Raw genomic sequence first — 14,563 nt, forward strand, 5'->3', positions numbered from 1 at the left:
AGAGCTATTAGGCCTTGGCCCTTTTTTAATATTTTTCCTTTTCCAATTGAAAACCACTACTCAATCCTTCAAGAATTATAGAAAATAATTAATAAATTATTCATTAGTAAGCAACATAAGAAAACGAAGAACTGAACATGTTTGACAACATGCTTTCTTCTAGGCTCTGTGTGGGTGTATCAGAATTACATAGAAGCAAGACCAAGCAAGCACCTTTCTGGATAGACAGCTTAGATAAGAGCAGACATCCTGTCTGCTTTATAGTTACAAGAGTATGCAGACAGCCTTGTCTTAAGAAAATCGCTTACTAAGAAAGGTGTATAAACACATTCATAGGCCTAGGCAAAACTGTGGCCTAGATGTCTCTTGCATTCATGAAGTCCTGGATTTGAACCAAAGCACACATGCACACACAAAACAAAACAAAACAACAATGTTTTGCTGTTGCTGTTTTAGATGGAGATTTTGGGTCTATTTCTGAGACAGGGTCTCAAATAGCTCTAAAACTCACTCAATAGTCATGGCTAGCCTTGAACTCTGTTCTTCTTGCATCCAGCACTGAATGGCTCAGATTCCAAGTATATATTGCACATGCTAGACATGGTTGTGCAAACCTGGGATTCCAGCACTTGGGAGGCAGAGGCAGGCTGATTGCTGTGAGTTTAGGACAAGCCTGGTCCACAGAGTGAGTTTTTAGACAGCTAAGGCTATGGAGAGAACCTGTCTCAAAAAACTAACAAAAAAGCACAAGTATACACCACCACAACTGGCTGTAAATTATGTAATTCATGTAAATTAAGTATTTTTTCAGGTAGGAATACTTAGCAGATATCAGATTCATCTTCACACTCAAAAAGATATAGGATAGCTATGTAACAGACAGCTCAACAGTTAAGAACACTGACTTCTCTTCCAAATGAACCAAGTTCACTCCATACCACACACATGACTATTTATAATTCCAATTCCAGAAGATGTGACATCTTCTCCTGGCATCCACAGGTAATGTCTGCATGTGTTACACAGACACACATGCAGACAGAATACCTACACACATAAGTCTCAAAACAATTTTTATCATTCATTATCACTATTTATTATGTTATAAAGACTCAAAGTCTGCTTTTATTTATTTATTTATTTATTTTTGGTTTTTCAAGACAGGGTTTCTCTGTGTAGCCCTGGCTGTCCTGGAACTCACTCTGTAGATCAGGCTGGGCTTGAACTCAGAAATTTGCCTGCCTCTGCCTCCTGAGTGCTGGGATTGAAGGTGTGCGCCACCACGCCCAGCTTAAAGTCTGCTTTTAGATTTTACTTTTTCCTTACTGTACTGTTATGTGAGCATAAGTGTGATGTGTGTAGTGGTGTGCATATGGAAGTTAAAGGACAACCATATAGAGTTGATTCTCTCCCACCTTTACATGTCCCAGGAATGGAACTGAAGTTGTCACACTTACATGACAAACACCTTTACCACCCACTGAGCCATCTTGCTATCCCTGTTAATATGTTTTCTAAATAAACCTTTCCTAACTCATTCATTTATACATAGAGCCATGAGAAATCGAGGTATCAATTGATATTGAACACTTCCTCTGGGCACTGCACTAAAGAGTCCAGAACTGGGTCTCACCTAGGAACAAAACAGAACTGGACTTTTGGAAATGTTTTTATAAAATCATAAGGATGGTGGCACTCATCTTTAATCCTAGCACCCAGGATGCAGATGTGGGAGGATTTCTTCTAAATTCAAGGCCAGCCTGGGCTACAGAGCAAGCTCCAGAACAACCAAGGGATACATAGTAAGACCCTGTCTCAAAAAAAAATAATAATAAAGTAATAATAATAATAGTTATTATTTAGTAATAGTAATAACTACTACTGTTATTATTATTTAATCAATTTCCAAAATGTATATTTTATAAAGAAATTACTAGTTCCGATTCTTTTACAAATGAAAACAATTACTTCGGAAGTTAAGATCACAAAAAAATCTATACAAACACTAGTTTGTATAGCTTATATGACACAAATACTTAAATAAAAACTTTTCCAGCTGAGTAGTAGTGGCACATGCCTTTAATCCAAGCACTCAAGAGGCTATGGCAGGCAGATCTCTGAGTTTGAGGCACACTTGTCTACAGAGCAAGTTCCAGGACAGCCAGAGTTACACAGAGAAACCCTGTCTCAGAAGAAAAAAAAAAAAGGTTTTCTAGCCTAAGGAAAAAAAATATTTGTGCAGTAAAAAAACACTATTCTTCCAGAGGAACTGGATTCTATTTGCACAAGCTTAAAAAAGAAAAAAATTATAATTTACCCTTGAGATTCTTAGAACATGAAAACAATTCTCCCCAATATATATCCTCCCTTGAAAGAATAATTCTAGAAAGAAATGGAAATCATGACACTTACCTGTAATCCCAACACTGAGACAGGATCTCAAGTTTGAGACCAGCTTGGACTACATTATGAGACTGTCTCAAAAAAAGAAAAGATCAAAGAATAAAGTAAATGCCTTAGTACCAAGATGTACCTGCTTTTCCACTTAAACTTTTCTGCAAACATGAAGGGTAGTTTTAAAAATATTTATTTAGTATTTTATGCAATTTATTTAACTGCAGTTCATTATATTTAAAAAGTAACAAATTTTGCAGTTAGCTATACCAACAAAAAGTTAAGACTATATCTGTACGGTCTCCAAAATCCTACTGTCAGACCGTAGTTCCTTATACAGTGCTGTGTGCACCACTAGAGAGTACCTCAGCATGCTCAGTGGACAAAGAAATGGCAGCACTGGGACAGGAACCAAGAAGGCACCAAGAGAGGAGGGTTCACTCCTTAAATCTAGAATCTAGGCCAGGCATGATGACACCAGAACTTGAGAGGTATGGACAAGAGGATCAGGAGGTCAAAGTCACACAATGCTACCCTTTTTAAACAAACAGGGGACACACAAACACAATCCAAGTACCCTTTAGAGTACACATACTGAGAAACCGTAAACGAGAGATGTTGGCTCCTGCCTGTAAACCCACTATTAAGATAAGGTCTCCCAAACTGCCATAGCATGTCCGAGGCCCATCTGGGCTACAAAGTGAGATCCTGCCTTAAAAAAAAAGGGGGGGTGGGGGTGGTAGTGCAAGGAGGACAGAAGGCCTAGGGAGACATCTCAGCAGATAAAACGCTTGTCATGTAAGCATGAGGTCCTAAATTCCATCCCATTATCCACATAAAAAGTCTGCTGTGCTGACACATGCTTGTAACCCCAGACTGGGGAAGCAGAGGCAGGAGGGTCCCAGAGGCTTGTCTAGCCAATCAGGGAGCTCCGGGATACATGAGCAAACTTATCCTGAAGCATAAAATGGAAGCTGGGTGATGATGTACACCTTTAATCCCAGCATTCAGGAGGATTCAGATCCCAGTGAGTACATCTCTGAGTTTGAAGCCAGCCTGGTCTATAGAGTTCTGACACAGCAAGAACTACACAAAGAAACTCCATCTCGGGGCTGGTGAGATGGCTCAGTGGGTAAGAGCACCCGACTGCTCTTCCGAAGGTCTAGAGTTCAAATCCCAGCAACCACATGGTGGCTCACAACCATCCGTAAGGAGATCTGACTCCCTCTTCTGGTGTGTCTGAAGACAGCTACAGTGTACTTACATATAATAATAAATAAATCTTTAAAAAAAAAAAAAGAAACTCCATCTCTGGAAAGAAAAAGAGAGAGAGAGAGAGCGAAGGGAAGGAAGGAAGAAAGATGGAAAACAATAAAGGAAGACAGATACCCATCATCAGTTTCTGGCTTATACATATGCATACCCCCCCCACACACACACATCGAAAGATGACTTTGAGAAAGCAAAATATTATTATTCCATAGATTATTTATTAAAAAGGAAAAATAATGCCTTTACAAGAAAAGACTTGTGAGACTCCTTAATCAAAAATATGTCATTAGTAAAACTGACATCACTGGGTGTTTCTTATGGCGCACAATGAGACTTTAAAACCAGTTTAGTATGCCAGCTAAAACTGTTTCGTCTGAATCTGACTGAAAAGAACTCTGGGACAAATCCAACTTGAGTGGTACTCTGAGGGCCGCGGAAGAAGGCCTGGGGTTCAACTCCCAGCACCTTGGTGAAAATCATAAGGAAAATAAAAAAGCAAGAAAATGGCATTTGACAACCAAATGATTCATTTGTCTTTGTGCTGTAAATGTGACTGGCTGCTGGGTGCTATGGCTGGAGTCTGATCCCTAACACTGCAACATAAACAAGGAAATAAAAACAGCTAACAAAACAAGGAAGTCTTTTTTACTTTTTGCTGTGTTCTATTCTTTTTTTTTTTTTTTTTGACAGAGTCTTACTTTATAGTTCTGTCTAGCCTAGACCTCATTATGAAGATCAGACTGGCCTTGAACTCAAAAAAGATCCAGTCTCTGCCTTCTAAGTGCAACTGCTCTACCATCAAGCTACATCATCAGTCCTGCTTTAGCCTTTAGGAAAAGAAAAAAAAAGAAAAAGAAAATGCTGGGCAGTGATGCTACAGGCCTTTGATACCAGTACTCAGGAGGCAGAGGCAGGCATGAGTTCCAGGACAGCCAGGGCTACACAAAGAAACCCTGTCTCAAAAAAACAAAAACAAACAGGAAGGAAGGAAAAGGAGAGGAATTCACACATACCGTCACTGTTGTCACCACCTCCTATCTGTATTCTCTTACAAATATTTCAACGTCAATAAGAATTACAAGAGGAAGAACTATAATACAATCTCCAATGGCACCTGTACCAATCTACACTCTATATGTTCTTTCTAAAATTATCATTTCTGCTACATAGTCACCAGTTATTATCAGATTAAAACTTCTTTTAATCAGCTGAGTGTAGTGGCTCATGCCTTTAATCCCAGCAATAGGGAGGCAGAAGCAAGTGGATCTCTGTATACTGTAAGCCAACCTGGTCAGCATAGGAAGCTCCAGGCAAACCAGGGCTTTACTGTGAGACCCTGACTCTGTCTCTGTCTGTCTGTCTGTCTGTCTGTCTCTCTCTCTCTCTCTCTCTCTCTCACACACACATACACACACACTCACACACTACCTCCATGGAAGATGTGGCACCATTTATTTCAATTTGCATTCCCTAATTTAATAATAAAGCTATCATCAATATACTGTCTAGAACTACTTTTCTTCTTTTTTGACATAAACAAGTTTATATCCCTCAGCATAGAAAGTAAGAGAGAAATTAAGAAAAAACAGTAGTATTGGTGAGACTGAAACTAGTTCCAAGAAAGCCTGGATCACACAGCGAGACCCTGACTTCAAAAACAAGCAGAACAAAAAAAGAACTTGACTTACAGACCTCTCACTTTCATTCTATGATGATGGGAAGGTGAGCATAGCCAAGTCCTATATGGCATCATGTGCTAATAAGGCTAATAATACATGCCATAAGAAAACAAATGCCCACAGAAGTACTGTACAGTGTTTGTGAAATAATTTCCTAGAGAAGCCAGGCATGGTGGCACACACTTATAATCCCAACTCAGAAGGCTGAGGAAAGACAGGAAGTTCAAAGTCAGTTTGGTCTACATAGTGAGTTACAGGCCAGTCAGGGTTATATAGTGAGACCTTGTCTTGAAAAAAAAAAAATCATTCTCTGCTATATATCAAGTTGAAAGCCAGAGGAGCTAAAGAGAAACAGAGACAGACAGACAGACACACTCACTCCTTTATCTATGGACCATTTACGGAACACCTACTATGCAGCAGCTCTAGCATTTTCTAGCACAGAAATGAAGACAAAGTCTCTGTTGTCATAAAGATGGCAAGTAAGGAAGAAAAAATTATAATTTTCAATAAATATATAAATAACAGCATATGGATACATGGCATAAAGAAAACAAAGGAGTAAGGGACAAAGATTTGCCACTGAGAGCTATTTGGATGACACAGCGAGTTCCAGACTACCCTTGGCAACTTTGTGAGACCCTATCTCAAAATGAAAAAAAAAAAAAAATTTTTTTTAAATTAAAAAAAAAAAAAAACACCCTACAGAGCTGTATGAAAAGACAGCTCAGTAATAGTACACCTGTCCAGAATGCCCATGGCCCTGAGCAGGTACCACCCTGAGAGTGCCAGAACCTGAAGAACTTGAAAGAGAATTTAAAGTAAACAATTTACCAGCTTCCTGACTCTGTATAAATTGTATGGGTTTTTTTCATATATGAAAAAATAACAACTGAAGACATATTATAGTGGAGCCTGATACTTTTCACTTAGGAAAAAATAAATAAATAAGGACCTCTTCCTATTTAAAAGCTTTATCACCTTTATGATTTTTAAGAAAAGCACTGGCAGCACAACTCCTAGTGTGCTTGCCTGCTATTTTACAGCATGTGCAAAGCCATAGGTTCCAAAGGAGGCGGCGGAGGACTGGGAAAATGGTTCAGTTGGTGGATCGCTTCCCACTCAAGCAGGAGGGAGGACCTGAGTTCAGATTCCCAACTCCTATGTAAAAAGCCACTACTGTAGCCAGTGTCTGTGATCCCTGGACTGGGAATCAAAGACAGTGGGAACTCCGGGCTTGCTGACAAGCCAGTAGGAGATCTTGTCTCAAATACTACGGTAGAGAGACAGGAAGACATTCAACATGAAACTCTGGCTTCCAGAAACACATGCACACACATGTAAACACATGAACATTTATATACCCATACAACACACATACAAAAGAAGGTAAGAGGAAAAAAAATTAGCAAATACAAAAATTTCTTTTCACAAGCTTCAGGGGCTTGAAAGTGTGTGATGCCTCAGCACAAAAATCACAACACTCATTTCCTCTTCTTCCTACAGTGTTGAGCTGATTCCCCAGTACACTGGATGAAATATCTACGGTCTGGTCTATCTTTCAAAACTACACTGGTATCATTCACATATATATATATATTTTAAAGGGCAGGAGTGGTGGCTTACACCTATATCCCCAGCACTTGGAAGACAAAGGTAGAAGGACCACACAGCACATTTGAAGCCAACCTGGTGTACATACCCAGTTTTAGGTGAACAGGGCTATTGAGTCCTTGATTATAAAATTCTCTTGCAGGGAAGCGGGGAGGAGATAGGGGATTTTCAGAAGGGAATCTAGGAAAGGGGATAACATTTGAAATGTAAATAAAGAAAATATCCAATAAAAAATATTTTAAAAATCTTTTGCATGTATCTCATTCTGTCTGCTTTTCTTTTTTCTTTTTTTCCCCTCTCTTTTTTCTTACTGAATGACAAAATTTGGGTACTGTTAAGTCCCCTTCAAAGTTTATCTTTATTTCAGGAATTCTTAATCATTCTGTGCCATGGATAGTCTGGGGAAGTTTAAGGTTCCCTTCTCAAAATGCTTTTAAAAGCAAAACTCTGCCCGGTGTGGTGGTGCACGCCTTTAATCCCAGCATTCGGGAGGCAGAGGCAGGCAGATTCTGAGTTCGAGTGCAGCCTAGTCTACAAAGTGAGTTCCAGGACAGCCAGGGCTATACAGAGAAACCCTGTCTCAACCCCCCCACCCAAAAAAAAAAAGCAAAACTCCTATCAGTACAAAGGAAACCAATTATACTGACATATTATGAAATGTAAAACTGACATGTATGTATAGCTACATCTTATTACATAAGATAAGATATAGCAGAAACTCACAGACTCAAAGAAATCCATCAACAAACATGATATTTTGAGAATGCTCCAACTGTAAACATAACACAAAAATATCTGTAAATTCTATTGGTGACAAACTCACAGGGATTGCTAATACTACTGTGGTTTGGTACTTGTTTTTATAACTAAAGGCAACAGTTTCAATTACTGGTTTGTAAATAAAGGTGTAATTTTACCTTCATTCTCACTAAAGACATTCTATCTACATTCAATGCACCGAGGAACCACGAGTTGGAAGCTCTAGTTCCCAGACCTCATCCTTTTTGCTCAAACTCAAAATTTTCATTTTATTAAGTTTAATTTAATTGAGTCTTAACGTTAAAAAAACCAGAGTCCTCGTCGTTCCTACCGCTTATCTGACTCCTCACCTTATTTCACTTTATTTAGAATTATGCCTTGGATCCCGCTCGTTTCTGAGGTCTATCCAGGCAGCACCCGTGACAATTCTGTCCGTCAATAAAAGTCGACAATTGAAAGAAGAGAGATGGACAGAACGGACACTTCAAGACCACCAGCAGCAAGTGCACAGACGCCAAGCCCGGCGCGCGTTTGCGGGTGCACGGCGTCCCCAGCCCGGAGCGTCCGGCGCGTCCCTGGCGGCGCTCCCAAGCCATTCGGTCCGCTCCTGGCCTCCCGGGCTCGGCTGCCCACCTGCCCCGGACGCCCACAGAGGCGACCCGCGCTACTGCGCCCCTTCCCGCCCCGTCGCGCTCCCACCCCATCCCCCCCATGCGCCCTGTGTCCCCGCCGCCTCAGGCAGGCTGCCGGAACCCGCACGCCGCCACCCCTCTCGCGGGGCCCGGCCGCGCGGCTTCCCACCCGAGCGACGCCGGGCACGGGGCAGGCCCGGGGCCCGGGGCGGGGCGGCCGTCAGGCGCGGGCTGCGGTGCTAGGCCAGACGGCGGGGCACGCGGTGCGGACCGGCCGGGGACGCGCACTCACCGGTGAGGTCATGCGGAGGACGGCGCCCAGGTCCTCGCTGGACTGCCTCTCGGCCTCGGAGCCGTCGCCCTCGCTGCGAACTGCCACCGCCGCCCAGCCGCCGCCACAGATCGCCAGTCGGTTTCCCTGCCTCCTGCGGCGGCGCTGCCCCCTCAGCAGTGCGCGTGCGCGGCGCCGCGGGGGCCCCTGGGATCGGTGGTCCGGACCACGGCCGCCCTTCCGCTCCCGGTCGCGAACCGCCTTGCCAGGACCTGTACGCCGATCCTCCGCCCTCACGTCTCCGTGTACCTGGTGCTAGAGAAGACGGGTGGAAGAAAAATGACACTCCTCTCTTGCTCGGAACATCATCCAATAGCCAGCCTCTCTCTCTCTCTCTCTCTCTCTCTCTCTCTCTCTCTCTCCTCTCTCTCTCTCTCTCTCTCTCTCTCTCTCTCTCTCTCTCTCTCTCGCTCTTCCCCTTTCACTTAAAAGCTATGCCAATTGGACGGTATCTTCATTTTTAACTTATAAATATAATTTCCCACTTCTCGTTTTGTCGATTTTTATTGTAACTGTGTTATTTAAAAATAACATTACATTAAATAAACTGTAAACTGTGTTACATTAAATAGGCTTAGGTCGGTTTTGTTTTTTCAAAAAAAAAAAAAAAATGAAAGGACGCGTCAAGTTAGCAGAAGTGAACAGTCCCAGAAACCTTAGAGCTAGAACATACCTTAAAGGTCATCGGTGCAGCTCCCACCCAAGCAGGAATGGCCTCCACGTCTCACTTCTGTTTCGGATGTTCCAGTATCAGCTCACTACCTCTCAGGAGTACAGCCTGCTCCTCTCTGTTGCACAGCTCTAAATGTTAGAAAGTTCTGCCTTCTGCTGAGCTGAAATCTGCTTCCCTTGTCTTTCCTCCCTTTGCAGGTAGTTATTCTGCCTGGAAGCAAGGAGAATTGGTTCCCACTTGACAGCCCTTTAAAATATTGAAGACAATGAATATATCCTGCAACACCACGAGTCTCATGCTCCGCCCCCAAGGTGGGGGGAGGGGGAAGTGAAAACTCATCTTCCCAACTATTCAAACATAAATCAGATCCCAGACAGCTTTCCACCCGTCTTCCATACACCTCCTTTAAAAATCATCAGAATTGAACTAGCATGGTAGCTCTCACCTGTAATCTAAAACCTTTGGGAGGCTGAAGCAAATGTCTCAGAATTAGACAAAAGTTTAAACCAGCCTGAGCTACACAGGATGTCTAGACCAGCGGGAGCTATCCTTTGAGACCCTGCCTCAAAAGGAAATTCTTTTGTCACAATTTGCTTCCTATTTGCTACTTTGTTACAATAGCATTGTGGGTATCAAGTAAAATGTCTTTGGTACCATGTTGCCATTCAACAGAGTTCAATTAAAGATTATCAGTCGGGTCTGTTACATTGTACAAAGCACCAACCAGATGAAAAAGCAAGTGGATACAATTTACAATATAAAGTGGAGAGTATCTCCCATAGATTGAGTTTTGTAACAATAAACTAAATTACAAAGTGCTATGAAGAATTACAAAGTGTTATGAGATTCCAGAGAAAGAGACCATATTGAATTAAGAAATCAAGACCTAGGCTGAGTTTTGTGGCCCATGACTTTAATCCCAGCAGTTGGAAGGCAAAATCAGACCAATCTCAGAGTTCCAGGATAACCAGGATTATACAGAGCCCCTGTCTCAAAAGGCCAAAGAAGAAAAGAAAGAAAGGAAAAGAGATTTGGCTGTGACTAGATTCCAAGGTAGATGAGTCAGGATCCCAGCACTCAAGAGGCAAAAACAGGCAGGCGGAGGCAAAAACAGGCAGGCAGATCTCAAGGCTAGCCTAGTCTACAGAGCAAGTTCCAGGACAGTGCTACACAGAGAAATCTTGTTTAAAAAAAAAAAAAAAAAAAAAAAGGAAAAGAAAAAGAAAAAGAAAAAGAAAAAAAATCCAGAAAAAGAGAGGGGGAGGATATAAAATTTGTAGACTGCATAAGGGAAAACCCCCTTGAACAGAAGATTGTGTTCAAAGGCTCCAGAGCTCCAGAGCACAAAATCCACCTGCCTCTGCCTCCCAAGTGCTGGGATTAAAGGCTTGTGCCACCACTGCCCAGCTTGAAGAAAGGCTTTCAAAGACACAAAAGGAAACCTTCAAGTAAAGGCATTTGCCACCAAACCGAACCACCAGAGTTTGACACCAAACACCCCACATAGGGGAGGAAGGATAAATGACTCCTGCAATATTTTCTGACCACCACTGTGGCAAAAACTTGCCCCCCATAAACAAACAAACAAACACACAAATAAATTGTGTGAATGTATAAATGTGTAAATACATAAATGAATATACATAAATAAAAAGAAAGGGAAGGGTTCTAAAGAAGCTAAGAGTTATGAAGTAAGTAGATTGTGCATTGTAAGTACAACGAGAACAGGAATGTTCGGTTCACTGGCCTGAGCCCTGTTCTGTCTGTCACCTACAGATGGAGTGCCTGACCTAGACAGACAGCTTTTAATCTTCCCATTCAGCATTCCCAAAGAATGTAACATTCTTACCAGAAACCCAAATCACTACCACAATGACTCTTGTTATAGTAGGCTGTGAAGTAGCTATTACACTCAACACACTTTACATGTGGGAAAGCAAAATATATGGTCAAAATAAATAAATTTGGGAAAAAAAATTATCAGAATTTAGCAAATAGTGCTGCTCTGTAGGGAGAGCAACTATGCTCTTTCTAGAATTTGTCATGGTGATAATTTTTTCCTTACTATTGTTTGGGTGTGGTGGTTTACACCTGTAATGGCAGCATTTGGAACATGGAAAGAGGAAAATGGAGAGTTTGAAGCAAGCATAGGGTATCTGAGACTCTGTTTCAAGAATGAATAAATAAAAACAATGAATTCTATCCAAAGGCATTTTTTTTTCTGATACACAACTCCACCAACCACACTATACAGGCATATCAATTATTTGTGCACAGTCACAAATTCTTACTGAATCGTGCTAGGCATGGTGGTACATACAGGTAATGTCAGTGTTTAGGAGGCTGAGACAGGAGAATCACAATTTGACGCCAGCCTAGCCTGGAGAGCAAGACCTTGTCTCAACTGACCACAGCAGTGCCAATTCCTATTGGATCTTCATGAAAGGTAAGCTGTTCTGACTCCCAATTCTGTGCTGCTCATTAAAGCTCTCTGCTTCAAAAGCACACACCAGTGACAAACTCAGACTTCAAACTTTTGAAATGATTGCTTTCTTTTCTTGGACATCTAACCAGTCTGAGAGAAGCAAGATAAAACAAAACAAACAAAAATTGGGTGATCTGCCAAACTTCATTATTGATTAGATGTGTTAAACTACAAAAAAAAAAAAAATTTAAAGCAGTAACTTTGTAAATTCAAGGCCAGCCTAGTCTACATAACAAGTTCCAGGCCAGCCAGAAGGAGAGAAGGAGGAGAAGGAGAGAAGGAGGAGAAGGAGGAGGAGAAGGAGGGAGAGGAAGAGGAGGAGGACAGGAGAGATGATTCAGCACCTAAGAACAGTGGCTGTTCTTCCAGAGGTCCTGAGTTCAATTCCCAGCAACCACATGGTGGCTCACAACCATCTGTAATGGAATCTGATGCCCTCTTCTGGTGTGTATGAAGACAGCTACAGTGTATCACATACATAAAATAAATAAATAAGTCTAAAAAATGAGGAGGAGGAGGAGAAGGAGGAGGAGAAAGGAGATGATGATAAAGCAGCAGCTGCAGCCACTTAGCTTGGTGGCACTCCGGAGGCAGAGGCAGGCGGATCTCTGTGAGTTTGAAGCCAGCCTGGTCTACACAGAGAGTTCCAGAACAGCCAGAGTTGCATAATAGAACTTCTCTCAAAAAGATTTTTTTAAAAACTCATTTAGCCGGGCGGTGGTAGCACATGCCTTTAATTCCAGCACTTGGGAGGCAGAGACAGATGGATTTCTGAGTTTGAGGTCAGCCTGGTCTACAGAGTGAGTTCCAGGACAGCCAGGGCTACACAGAGAAACCCCGTCTCAAAAAACAAAAATAAATAAATAAATTTTAAAAATAAAATAAAAACTCATTTTTTACTTATTTATTTGTCACTTATGGAGGTCAGAGGACAACCTGTAGGAATTTGTCTTCCCCTTCTACCAGGTAGTACCTGGGATTAGAACTTGGATCATTCCTGGGCATATATCCAGAAGATGTCCCAACCGGTAAGAAGGACACATGCTCCACTATGTTCATAACAGCCTTATTTATAATAGCCAGAAGCTGGAAAGAACCCAGATGCCCCTCAACAGAGGAATGGATACAGAAAATGTGGTACATCTACAGAATGGAGTACTACTCAGCTATTAAAAAGAATTAATTTATGAAATTCCTAGCCAAATGGATGGACCTGGAGGGCATCATCCTGAGTGAGGTAACACATTCACAAAGGAACTCACACAATATGTACTCACTGATAAGGGGATATTAGCCCAAAACCTAGGATACCCAAGATATAAGATACAATTTGCTAAACACATGAAACTCAAGAAGAATGAAGACTGAAGTGTGGACACTATGCCCCTTCTTAGAATTGGGAACAAAACACCCATGGAAGGAGTTACAGAGACAAAGTTTGGAGCTGAGACGAAAGAATGGACCATGTAGAGATTGCCATACCCAGGGATCCACCCCATAATCAGCTTCCAAACGCTGACACCATTGCATACACTAGAAAGATTTTATCGAAAGGACCCAGATGTATCTGTCTCTTGTGAGACTATGCCGGGGCCTAGCAAACACAGAAGTGGATGCTCACAGTCAGCTATTGGATGGATCACAGGGCTCCCAATGGAGGAGCTAGAGAAAGCACCCAAGGAGCTAAAGGGATCTGCAACCCTATAGGTGGAACAACATTTGAACTAACCAGTACCCCGGAGCTCTTGACTCTAGCTGCATATGTATCAAAAGATGGCCTAGTCGGCTATCACTGCAAAGAGAGGCCCATTGGACACGCAAACTGTATATGCCCCAGTACAGGGGAACACCAGGGCCAAAAGAAATGGGAATGAGGGGGTAGGGAAGTGGGGGGGAGGGTGTACTGGCTAGTTTTGTGTCAACTTGACACAGCTGGAGTTATCACAGAGAAAGGAGCTTCAGTTGAGGAAATGCCTCCATGAGATGCAATTGTAAGGCATTTTCTCAATTAGTGATCAAGGGGGAAAGGCCCCTTGTGGGTGGGACCATCTCTGGGCTGGTAGTCTTGGTTCTATAAGAAAGCAGGCTGAGCAAGCCAGGTGAGGCAAGCCAGTAAAGAACATCCCTCCATGGCCTCTGCATCAGCTCCTGCTCCCTGACCTGCTTGAGTTCCAGTCCTGACTTCCTTTGGTGATGAACAGCAGCATGGAAGTGTAAGCCGAATAAACCCTTTCCTCCCCAACTTGCTTCTTGGTCATGATGTTTGTGCAGGAATAGAAACCCTGACTAAGACAAATTGGTACCAGCAGAGTGGGGTATTCCTGTGACAACCTGACCATGTTTTGGGGAGGTCTGTGGAAGGACTTTGGAACTTTGGTCTTGAAGATCCATTTGTTGTTAAGAGCTCTGTGGGATGTTGTGTAGGAGCTTGGAAGATAATGTTGAGAACAGTGCAGAAGATGGAGGCCTGGCTTGTGAAATTTCAGAGGGAAAATTAAAGACTCTTTTCAGGGCCATTGCTGTTTTGATTGTGAAGATTCTGTAGTTCTGGTTAGCTGGGGCTGAAGAATCAGCTGTGATTAACAAGATACCAGAACTACTGAAGCAAAAGCTTTGCATTACTGGGACTATTGATGCTGGTTAGCTGGAGCTAAGAAATTAGCGGTGATTAAGAAGAGACCAGCATCATTGAGGTGACATCTTCTGGGAAGTGTTTTCTGAGAG

The 14,563-nt window shown here is 42.3% G+C and overlaps 1 protein-coding gene across 14 annotated transcripts in view; it reads right to left on the reverse strand.

The window, feature by feature from the left end:
* Positions 1-9,662, reverse strand: part of Gapvd1 (GTPase activating protein and VPS9 domains 1) — a 79,108-nt gene extending 69,446 nt beyond the window's left edge. For 7 of the 14 annotated variants that reach the window (XR_003953694.1, XR_003953693.1, XR_003953692.1 and 4 more), the window contains exon 1: positions 8,643-8,936. The gene's annotated coding sequence lies outside the window, so the exon portion shown is untranslated. Of the gene's footprint in view, positions 1-8,642; positions 8,962-9,354 lie in introns of those variants that run through there. The other 7 variants (NR_151469.1, NM_025709.3, NM_001356441.1 and 4 more) reach the window with 5 other exon arrangements.
* Positions 9,663-14,563: the final 4,901 nt, after the last annotated feature.

The sequence above is a fragment of the Mus musculus genome, chromosome 2 (assembly GCF_000001635.26).
Source record: "Mus musculus strain C57BL/6J chromosome 2, GRCm38.p6 C57BL/6J".
Taxonomy (NCBI): domain Eukaryota; kingdom Metazoa; phylum Chordata; class Mammalia; order Rodentia; family Muridae; genus Mus; species Mus musculus.